We start from the raw sequence: 12,334 nt of genomic DNA, 5'->3' as shown, positions 1-12,334 counted from the left end.
TGCTAATCCACCCAGCTGGCATCTCCAGCATGCCTGGTCCACTGTCTCTGGAGGCATCAAGCATGGTGAGAACACGGGTACCTCAAGGTGTGCATTCCCCTGCTCCCTCCCTGGGGGTGGGGACATAGTTCCATATCTAAGGCTTTCTTTTCTCTCCAGCATTCTAGAAGCCACTTCTGACCCCTGCTCCTTGAGACAAGACCCAAATGCAGGAATGGCTTAGTCTCATTCTCTCGCAGTGCTTCAATATCTTTTGTTAATTTCCTTTGAGGTTGTTTCTTTCTTCCTTGATTTTTCCTTTCCTCCTCTTCTTTCTTCTCTCCCCCCTCCACCCTCTATATGCTCCCCACCCCACCAGGAATCCAACTAACCGTACCTAAGTCCCTCCTACTCTCTTCATTTATCCCTTCTTAGTCAAATAGACTAAGTTTCTTGACAGAACTCTGACCAATAGATCCATCGATAAACCTCCATTTCACTTGGGCTAAATGGAGGGAAAGGCCATTCATCCAACACAGACACAACTGTTCCTCTTGCTCCTCAGTGCAGACGCTCTGTGTCTGAAAAAAAATTCCTCTACGATAAGTAACAAATCCACCTAACAGTAGCTTAATCTACAAGAACATTTATTATTCTTCAAAGTGTAGAACCAGCCAATACAGAAAATTGGTTGTCTAACTCAGGGAGGCCACCAGAGTCCAGATTCTTTCATCTTGCTTTGCTTCCCATAGCTCCAAGGCTCCCAGTTAATACAGTTAACAGGAAACAAGAGGTGTTTGCTGTGGGAGGCCTTTGTTTGGTCCCTAGTTTGGTTTTGTTTTCTTGAGACAGTTTCTAGCTAAGCAAGGCTGGCCTTGGAGCTGAACTCCTGATCCCACCTCCCTATCCAGAGATGACTGGATCAGACCACCACTTTGTATTCTTACATGGGGGACAGGGTCTAACCAGAACCTCCCCAACAAATGTTCCTTTTTGCCTAGTTATCTAAAATACTGGCCACCTTTATCTATAAGGAAGTGGAAAGTTGGTATCTAACCTTCTGAACTCCATAATGGAAAATGGCTAAAGAGAGAAAGATTATGATAACAATCACATAGTCAACCTATAACCAACCCTCAGACCAATTGTCTCCCTCCTTGAGAAATTCTTCTACTGTTACTATCAGTATTACATTTATGGTTAATTGGTTTATTGGTGGGGGAACTCACTCACACTGCCACACTATGAATGTGGTATATGGAGGTCAGAGGACAACTTGTAGGAATCATTTCTCTCTTTCTTCCGTGTGTGAGACCTGGAGACCAAATTCAAGTAGTCAGGCTGGGCAGTAAGCATCTCTAACCTGAGCCACTGGCCTCTCTTCGAGATATTCTTACCCCATCTGCCAATAGAATTATCTATTATCATTCCCATACTATTTCTTCTAGAAAAATTAACCTTTAAGACCTCTATTTGTGAGCTCATTGCATAACCTCTGATACCCACACAATCTGTCTAGGATGGTCAACCACAATCCATATTAACTTTATATTTTATTTTTGTTTTCTGAATGCATCTGGAGCGTTGAAATTGAGAAAGAGCTGCTTGTCCCAGATTAGCTAGTTTCCAGAGACAGCAACCAACCTTCCCAGGTAGGAGCCTTTCCAAAGCAAACCAACCAATCTGGAGCACCCCAATCCAGGTCTTATACTCCAAGCCAATATCTGCCCACTATAGTGTCCTCCTGCCCCATCCCCAGCTAGATATCTGTATAAACTGAAGGCTTTAGCACCAGATCTATAAACTAACAACATGATTACTCCAAAGAATGGTTGAGGGTAAGGTTTTTATTGTAGATGTGCAAGAAAGAGCAGCCAGAGGCATCTGGAAGACTCCAGTGCAGAGAGAGGTGGCAAGTTGTAGAACATGGCCAGCCTACTTGACTTAGCCATGAGAAGAGAAAGACAGGAGGAGATCAAGGGGTGAAGACACACTGAGAGGACCAAGAGAAGGCAAAAGAGGGGACTATGAGAGGAAAACAAAAGAGAGAAAAAGACCTGGGGAGAGGCAAAAGAGAGAGCATAACCAAAATAGCAGGGTCATAAATGAGGAGAAGCTGGGGGAAGGGAAGTCCATGAGGGGAGGGGATTGGGGGGAAAGGTGAGAAGAGCTGGGATATCAGTGTGGACTCTGAAATGTGTACCTTTGGACTGGGTACTTGTGATCCTGAGGGAACCTGAAATCTGGCATATGTTTTGATATGCTAATAGACACCACAGATAGCCTTTTGTCCCTTCTGCCAGTGATAAGGAAATGGATCCTTTGGTAGAGGGAAACTGGCTTCACAAGGTTCTGTAGAATGCTGGCTTTTGTCTTGCCACCAGAACTTGGACCTGACAGTATCTTTCCCTGTACTCCAAAATCAGACCACTCCAAAACCTGTTTGTCCTGCCTCACCCATTCCTCTCCATGGAAACCACAGTGGGGATTGTCTCCTGAAGATAGATGCTTAAAAGAAATCCCACACCAGCTCAGAATTAAGGTAATAGAGAGTTATTTATTTAGGGGTAGACTCACAAATCAATATCCTCTGCCAGAATGGAGAACAGCAACCAAATCCCACAGCAGGAAAAGAAAGGCCTAACATGCACTTTACATTGGCATAAATAGTATAAGAGGCCATGCCCAAGTGGGTGGGAAACTTTAGGCTACTGGCTGTAGGAATTCCTACAGCACCTCCCTCTTTTGTTTAAATAAGAGAGTTCCAAGCTTAATACAAAACTATATACAATCAGAAAAAAATATACCAATAAGAAACATGATAAATGTTTTTTTTTATTTTTTTTCGATAAATGTTTTAATAATTATCCTATCCTAATGAGTTTAAGTATTGTATAATAACTTGGGCAAGTCATGAGAGGAAAGTAACTACAACTATCCATCGAAGATGCAAGAAGGGAAATAATATTACTTGAGTAAGCAGGAAGTGCAATCAAGCAACTTCCAAAAACGTACAACAAATCACAGAGACAACTGGCTACCTGGGCAATCACCCAAAGTTTCATTTGCAACATTGAAGCAACCAATGTTGGCTAAGGCCTAGAGTAACTGACAGACCATTTTCAGAGGCAGGAATTTTTTCAAAACCGTCTTACACTGTCTTAGCAAGATTTGACAATCTTTTTCCTTGTGTCTTGCTTATCCATTTCCAAATACCATGTATCTTGTCAGTGGTTGAGACATGGGCAGTTCCTTGCCCAAAGGCCAATTGTGCCAAGAAGAAAACAAACTCAGAGTGGAATGTCTTCAGTACTCAACATTCTCTTGGGAATAGATTGGTGCTGCCAAGAGCAATCGTGTCTCACTTCAACAGAATCCTAAGTTATTTAAAGGCCATATTCTACAGCTCTTTGAAGTGGTTGAAGATTACCTATCTATGCAAAATATAATCTCTATGTATCTAAAGAACCTGATTAGTCTAACTATAAGTATGACAAACATAGATGACTATTGATATATAATTCTTAATACCTATATAACTTAAAGGCTAAGACTTCATATTAGAATATTATACAATAAATAACTGTGCAACAAAAGGGAACAATGACCTCAAAATGTAAACAATGTATAAATATCTTTTTTTTTTGGTTTCTCTGTGGTTTTGGAGCCTGACCTAGAACTAGCTCTTGTAGACCAGGCTGGTCTCGAACTCACAGAGATCCGCCTGCCTCTGCCTCCCAAGTGCTGGGATTAAAGGTGTGTGCCACTCCTGCCTGGCAATGTATAAATATCTTGATCAGAGGTAGAAATGTACATTGCAATATGATAAATATATCCTAAAATTGTATCAATATACAAAAATGTTTTAAGCAGAGGTAGAAGCATGCATGCGTACAATATGAAAAATAACTTTGCCTAAATATACAAATATTATAGATGAAAATAAGAACGTATTCAACATAATTTAAGTTTGTTTTAATATATAAGAATCTATACCAATGTAAATTGCCTATAAATAATAGCTCACAAGTATTCACTCAATTACTCACTATTATTATTAGTGTGAGTAAGCTCACATGAATCTATTATCCCATACAATTCCCCCCCTTTTTTTTTTCAAAGAGATCCCTGAGTCTATAAAAATTTCCCCCAATCCCCAACCCTATACCAATTATAATCAACCCCTAAATGATGTCTCTAACCCTGAGGACAAACTTTGTTGGAAGAAGAAACACCATCTTCTAGAATTACTTCCAGCTGTCATGGGGCGATGTTCTTAATATGAGATCCTGTGAAAGTAAAATGATGGTTAAGTTCCAAGATTACTGTCTGGCATAATTGCTAATAGTCTCTGAATGAATATTCAGTAGGGTTTTTCTGAGGTTCCTATTTGGAGTTATGGACAGAACATTGTAAAAAAGTGCACCATTTCAACTAACCAAGTTGGAACCATCTTGAGCAGCTGGTACCCAAAATAAGTCTTATAGTTGTACCATCAGCCTCATGATATCATATATCATATCAACCAGGTAGACTTGTTGTAGAGCCCCATCTTCCTGGAAACTTCAAAGATTACTGCAGGAAAATTTATTGTTCATTGTGGAAAACTTGAACATTATTTATATAGACATTTATAGACATGTATATTCAATAAAAGGTATGATAGAAACAAAAATAGATATGAAGAAAAGTAAAATTTTTCTAAATTCTTTTCTTCTTTCTGTCCCATACCAGACGACTCTTGACATGAAGCAGAAACTCTGAATATTTCTTTTATCAACATGTTTGGATGTAGAGAAGGACAGAGCCATTGCACAACTCCAAACCAGCTCGCTCTATCTATCTATCTATCTATCTATCTATCTATCTATCTATCTATCTATCTATCTATCTATATTTTTGATCACCGGTCCTTTACAAGTTATATTTCCTTTTCTTGATGATCCTTATTGGATAGTTATTTTTCCTTCTGTCAGCATCCAAACATCCAGGGTCTCTTGAATTTTTTGAAGCTGTGTATTTTCCTATAAAGACAAGAACAGAACCCTATCCCAACCATTATGAGGTTTCCTTACCACCTGTATGGTTATCACCATTGTGGATGAGCTGTTATTTCTCTTTTTCAAGAGGTTTCTCCTTTTCAAAGCAAATCTTTATTATTAACTTCAATGCTATCCATAGTTTTTTCTTATCCTGTGGAAACAAGAGCAAAACCCATTCCCCAATGTAGCACATCTCCTGGTTTCCAATATGAGGTCAACACATCCTTGAAATAAACTGGCTGATTTAATTCAGAAGACTTATCTATTATCCAATGTCTCACTGCTTCTGTTGTCCCTTTCTCATTAGTGTTAAGAAAATTCAAGGTTAATAAAGCATCATGTAATCTAGTCTCTTCTAATTTGTGGGGGTTTTTTTTGTTGTTGTTGTTTGTTTGTTTTTTTGAGACTGGGTTTCTCTGTAGCTCTGGAGCCTGTCCTGGAACTAACTCTTGTAGACCAGGCTGGCCTCAAACCCACAGAGATCCACCTGCGTCTGCTTCCTGAGTGCTGGTATTAAAGGCGGGCACCACTACCACTGCCCGCTGCTTCTGTCTCTTAATTTACCCTGTTGCTTCCCACTGAGGTCCCTGATGGCATTCCAAGCATTTCTCTTAGGAACCATAAACTATGAACTGTCTTTTCAATGGGCATCACCTCCTGATCTGTTGGCTTCACCATAACTGAGTAATAATATGACTTCTATTTGATTTGTTCAGATTTATTAATTTTATCTTATGTGCATGAATGTTTTGTCTGCACATACACATGAGTACCTCGTGTTTGCCTGGTACCTTGTGAAGGCCAGAAGAGGGTGTTGGATCTTCCAGAATGGGAGTTATGGATAGTTGTAATCCACCAACAGTGCTGGGAATTGAACCTGAGTCTTCTGCAAGAACAAGTACTCTTAACTGCTGGTGAGCCATCTCTCCAGCCCCTTGACCTACAGTTTAAAATAAACACAAATGGGTTTCTCTGCATTCGCTCTCTCCTCCTAGAGATCGGCTCTGTGAGATTACTGTTCCTTCCCTACAGCTTGTCACTTTCTCTGTGCTTCCCCAGAAAAAGCCTGAACCATCACCATCTTGACTTCAAACTTGCTACCAGACATGTTTTTCCATGCTAATATTGGCCACCTCCAGAACTATAGCTTAGCCAGATGTCATAGCACATACTTGTTGATTACAGCATTCAGGAGCCTGAGGCAAGAGGATGGTGAGGCAAGACTGGGCTTCACTATGAGTTCAAGGCCATCTTGTGCTATACAGTAAGATCCTATACTGGTTAGTTTTTGTCAGCTAGAGTTAATTGGGAGGAGGAAACCTCAATGAGGAAATACCTCCAGCACATTGGTTTGTGGGCATATCTGTGTAACATTTTCTTTTTTCTTTTTCTTTTTTTTTTCGAGACAGGGTTTCTTTGTGGCTTTGGAGCCTCTCCTGGAAAACTAGCTCTGTAGATCAGGCTGGTCTCAAACTCACAGAGATCCACCTGCCTCTGCCTCCCAAGTGCTGGGATTAAAGGCGTGCGCCACCATCGCCCAGCTCTGTGTAACGTTTTCTTAAATGATAGTTGGCATGGTAGGGTCTGGTCTACAGTAAATGGCACTGTCCCTGATAGGTGGTCTTGGGAGGTGTAGTTTTATTTGTTTGTTTGTTTGTTTTATTGTTGTTGGTTTTTCCCTGCCGCCAAGCTCCCAAATAAACACATGGAGACTTAATATTACTCAGAATGCTCAGCCTTAGGTCAGTGTGTTTCTAGCCAACTTTTCTAACTTAAAGTATCCCATGTTGTTGAAGCTCATTTCCAGACTCCTGAAATAATCACACAGAAATCTGTATTAATTGCTATATTGTTTGACCAATAACTTAAGCGTCTTTTTAGCTAGCTCATATATCTTAAATGAACTTATTTTTATTATTTCACATTTTACCACGAGGCTTGTGGTTTGCCAGTAAAATTCCAGGGCACATCTGTCTCCTCTGGCGACTGCATGGCATCTCCCTGACTTCACCTACTCTCGCTCTATATCTTTTCCAACCTGACTATATTCTCATCAGCCATTGGCCAAAAGCCACTTCTTTATTAGCCAGTGGTATTCACATCATACAGAGGGGTAGCCCACATTACCTCCCCTTTTCTGTTGAAATAAAAAAGAAGGTTTTAACTTTAACATAGCATGATTACATACAACAAAACAGGTATCAAACAAGAATTATAGTTACAATATTTACATCTACTTTATCTTTTATTATAGTTAAGGAAAACTATAAATATAACTACCTATTTCTTTTAACTCAATCAAAGAACCCAGAAGAATATAATATTACCTGAGTAAACAGGAAATGCATTGTAAGCAACCTCCAAAACTCTAGAATTGACAGAGACATCTCGCTGCCTGGACAGTCACCCAAAGTCCTTCTGTATTGTTGAAGCATCCATCTTCATCCTACAGGCCCATAGTATCTGGCAGACTTTTCCATGATGCAGGCATTTTCAAAGACACTTCCACCTATTTTGGCAGTTTGTCAGTCACTTTCTTCTGTGTCCTGCAGGATGTCTGGCAGAGTCTTTCATGTAGCAGGAACACTGAAGAACGGTCTCATCTTCTTTAGGCAAGTTTAGCAGTCATTTCTCTGTGGGTCCTGCAAGTCCAGTCAAACAGTTCAGACAAGAGCAGTTTCTTGCCCACATGGCTAGCAAACTCCATGATGAGCCTCTTTGATGCCCATCTTCCTCTTGAAGTAGATTGGTGCTGCCAGGAGTCCATGTGTTTCACTGTCATGAAAAGTCCTAAGTTCTTAAAACATTTTAAATGCCATGTTTTGTAGGTCTTTGAAAGTGTTGAAGATTATGTATCTGACTGAAGTATATCTCTGTACATTTAGAAAACCTATCTAACATGCCTACAAGCTTTACTATTAGAGATGATTATCTATTAACCTGTATTTTTAATTATATATTACATTTATTTTTTTAATTTATTTATTTATTAAGGATTTCTGCCTCCTCCCCGCCACCGCCTCCCATTTCCCTCCCCCTCCCCCGATCAAGTCCCCCTCCCTCATCAACCCGAAGAGCAATCAGGGTTCCCTGACCTGTGGGAAGCCCAAGGACCGCCCACCTCTATCCAGGTCTAGTAAGGTGAGCATCCAAACTGCCTAGGCTCCCCCAAAGGCAGTAAGTGCAGTAGGATCAAAACCCCACTGCAATTGTTCTTGAGTTCTCAGTATTCCTCATTGTCCCCTATGTTCAGCTAGTCCGGATTTATCCCATGCTTTTTCAGACCCGGGCCAGCTGGCCTTGGTGAGTTCCCGATAGAACAACCCCATTGTCTCAGTGTGTGGGTGCACCTCTCCCGGTCCTGAGTTCCTTGCTCGTGCTCCGTCTCCTTCTGCTCCTGATTTGGACCTTGAGATTTCAGTCCGGTGCTCCAATGTGGGTCTCTGTCCCTGTCTCCTTTCATCGCCTGATGATATATATTACATTTTAATGAGCTGCACAAACACAATACCTTAATCAAGAGCAGAAATATACATATAACAAAATTGATCTTAAATTTTTATCAATAAACCAAGATCCATATATATATATATATTTATTAGAGAAGCTTTCAGGGTTGAGGAGAACTACACAAGGAAACATTAGAAGAAAGAGGCCCATCTACTATAAATGTATTTAATTATTTAGTTTTTACCATAGCCCCAGAAATACAGCATCTTCATTTTACAACTATACTAAAATTAGTGTATCTGTTTTCTGTTGATGCTGTAACAACTATTACATAAATTGAGTGGCTTAAACAGGAGAAATGTGGCACCTTGCTACTCAGACATCCAAATCAAAGGGACTGGGTATGTGAATTACTTTGTGTCAGTGGGACAGAACACGTGGCAGAAATGACTTGAAGGAGAAAGTTTTCATTTGGGATCACAGTTTTAGTCCACTCTAACAGGGAAGGCATGGTGGAGTTCTTAGCAGCCAGAGGCTGTGCACATGATGGTAGACCAGAAGGCACAGAGTGGCAGAGACTAGGGGTTAGGCTGTAATCTTCAAAGCCCAGTGACTTATTTTCAGCCAGGTCCTATCTCCTAAAGTTTTTATTGTCTGAACTATTTACTGGATGAGGAATAGGGATTCAAAACATGAGCCTGGTGGGGACATTTCAGATTCAAACTATTACACTAAACTTAACATCAAAGGGTTGGGAACACTACTGCCCTCTGTAGGCATTGAGAAAGATTTCATGTCTTTTTCTATTTTCAGTTCCTGATGGTATGCTGTGCTGACTGAGAAATGAATACATTGGTGTGGATTTTGCTTTATTGGTACAAATTTAAGGTCAATTTTGTCATACTATATGTATATTTTATTCTTGTTTAAGGTATTATGTTTATGCAATTCATTTAAAATGTAAAATATAGTCAAAAATATAAATTAATAGTCATTTATAATTGTCAAATTTATAGCCATGTGAGTTGGGTTTTCTAAAATTACAGGGATATATTTCAGATGGATAAGTAATCTTAAAACACTTTAATTTTAAAACACTTTAAAATACAGAATATGGTATTTAAAATATTTTAAGAACTTAGACTTTTCTCAACAGGGAGACCCCAGCAGCTTCAGAAGAAGCAAGATATGAGGTAATAAGTCATGTGCCTCGTGGTAAATATGAAATAATAGAAATTGGTTGATTTAAGTTGTAAGAGCTAGTTAATAATAAGCCTGAGCTAATAGGCCAAACAATTTGTAATTAATATTAAGCCTTTGCAAGGTTATTCAGGAGCTAGGGGGGGCGAGTTATACTCCACTGTTTGTTTTACAGCCCTTTCTTCTATCCTCCAGGTACATAGCTCCAATCCATGCTTCCAAATCACCTCTCCTCAACCATAGTAAAATCTCCCTCCATCTTACTCTAATAAGGACACTGTGATTACATTAAGGCCCACTGGATAATCCAGGATAATCCCTTCATCTCAAAATCCTTCATTGAATTGCAGTTTCAAAGTTTCTTCTGCCCTGGAAAGGCAGCTTTCCTAGGTTACAGCACTAGTGCCTGGATGGGTTTTAGGACCAATACAGATGCCTGCTGGACTGCATTCCTCTAACACAGAAACAATTCCATGACCTTGCCCTTTGCAACTTCTAGAATCCAGCAGTGCTTCTTGCACTGTGACTCCCATCTTTACCTTCAACATTTCCCGGCATTGTCAGATCTCACAAGTGAACTGTAGTCCCCACTTCCATTACCACAGTTCATTGTCTAACTCTGGTGGTCCTCTGTTTTTCTCTGTCTTCTATGGGTATAACCTGGATCATCTAGGAAAAGCCTCATTTTGTAAAAAGTCACTTTTGCCATGTAAAGTAACATTTTTACAGCTTTGGAAAATGATGCTACTGGCACTTAGCGAGGAGAGAGGTGTGTTACATTCTCTCTGCCAGCACATACAGAAGTCAGCTTGAAGGTTATTGGATACAACGGTGGCAGAAGCAGATACGAGGGACTACAAAAAAATCAGGAGGAAACTTTGGGAACTGATTGTTTTGATTAACTAATTGGATGAGCTTTGCGGGTTTCAGATTCTGACATATGTCAAAAACTAAATTGTATGCTTTAAACATGTACAGAGTACTACCTGACTTTTATATCACATAAATCTGGTTTCTAAAACTTAATAAGGAAAAAAGGCCGCAACCTCGACACTTAGAAGCAGTGTAGCAAGAATGCATGCTCATTCTTATGTTTGATTCTGAACTTGGTACCTAATAGATGTTCAACAAATGGCCATTTCATTCCTTTTCTCTTTGAGATCATTGATCAGCCAGGATTTCTGAAAACTGCAGAATATATCTTGTCTTTAAGAAGCTATGAGTGGCTATATTCTGAGAGAGAGAGAGGGAGGGAGGGAGAGAGAGAGAGAGAGAGAGAGAGAGAGAGAGAGAGAGAGAGAGAGAGCGCCTTGCTTGGTTCATTTTGCTGCCTGGTGACTAGAGACAGCCCCCGTGAATGAAGAGGAAGCCAACATGTGGAAGCTGCCGCTAGTTACAAGCAAGGGAACGTGCAAGGAGGGACTGTTGTGCCCAAGGATGCTAGTCCCATTGGCTGATGCTCTGTGTGGGGCCCCACAGTGGGGAAATGTATTCTAAATATTCGCAACAGTATTTTACAACTGCTAAGGTGACCCACGCCTGTTGCCAATCAAGAAAATGTCATTTAGGTGTGTTCATCTTTGGCATGTCCACATTTATGTGTTATTCCAAGATCAATTGGAAATGTCTTGAGAATAGTTCTTAATGTCAAGTTGCCCTTGGAATTCTAGTTTGCTTCCTGTTGATGTGATTAAAAAGCAAACAAACAGACACCCACTCTGACCCAAAGCAACTGGGGAAGGAAAGGGTTTACATCAACTCACACTTCCAGCAACAGCACATCCCTGGAGGAAGTCAGGGCAGGAACTCAAGCAGGCACTAGAGGAGAAACCGTGGCAGGACACTGCCCACTAGCTTCTGGTTTGTGTTCAGCTAGTGTTCTTACACAACCTTGTTCATGTGCCCGGAGATGGCCACCCCAGTGCCCCCCAACACCCATCCATCAAGACAGTCTCTCAGACATGGTCACAAATCAATCTGATTGTTACGGTTCTTCAGCTGCAGTTCTCTCTTCCAGGGAGACTCTAGGTCATACCAAGTTGACGGTAAAAGTCAGCCAGCACAGATACTGGATACCGTGACTGCTCCATCTTTGTTGGTGCCGCCCTGGGTTATTGATCCAGACCGTATGGTTGTAGAGTTCACTTTGGAGCTATTTGTTCTTTGTGTGTTTTTGAGGTTGTGTCTGACTGACTGTGTCACCCGGGCTGGCACCAAACTACAATCTTCATCCTGCTTCAGTCTGAAGTTTGGGATGACAGGTATGAACTACCACATTTGGCCATTTGCTCTTTCTAGATCCTTCTGTCTCCCCATCTAAGAAATCATATACAACTTATTTCTTCATATTAATATAGTTAAGAACTTTTTTTTTTTTTTTTTTTTTGCTTTTTCGAGACAGGGTTTCTCTGTGGTTTTGGAGTCTGTCCTGGAACTAGCTCTTGTAGACCAGGCTGGTCTCGAACTCACAGAGATCCACCTGCCTCTGCCTCCCAAGTGCTGGGATTAAAGGCGTGCGCCACCACCGCCCGGCCTTATAGTTAAGAACTTAAAGGGAAGAAATAACTTGAGGGGATGATAAAAAAGAAAAAAAGCAAGAGAAGAAAATGGCAGATATATCGCTACTCAGTTCCCCGTTCCAAAACAATGCAGCTCCGACATCT

Source organism: Microtus pennsylvanicus, chromosome 21 (assembly GCF_037038515.1).
Source record: "Microtus pennsylvanicus isolate mMicPen1 chromosome 21, mMicPen1.hap1, whole genome shotgun sequence".
In the NCBI taxonomy this organism is placed as follows: Eukaryota; Metazoa; Chordata; class Mammalia; order Rodentia; family Cricetidae; genus Microtus; species Microtus pennsylvanicus.
This window is presented reverse-complemented; position numbering follows the sequence as displayed.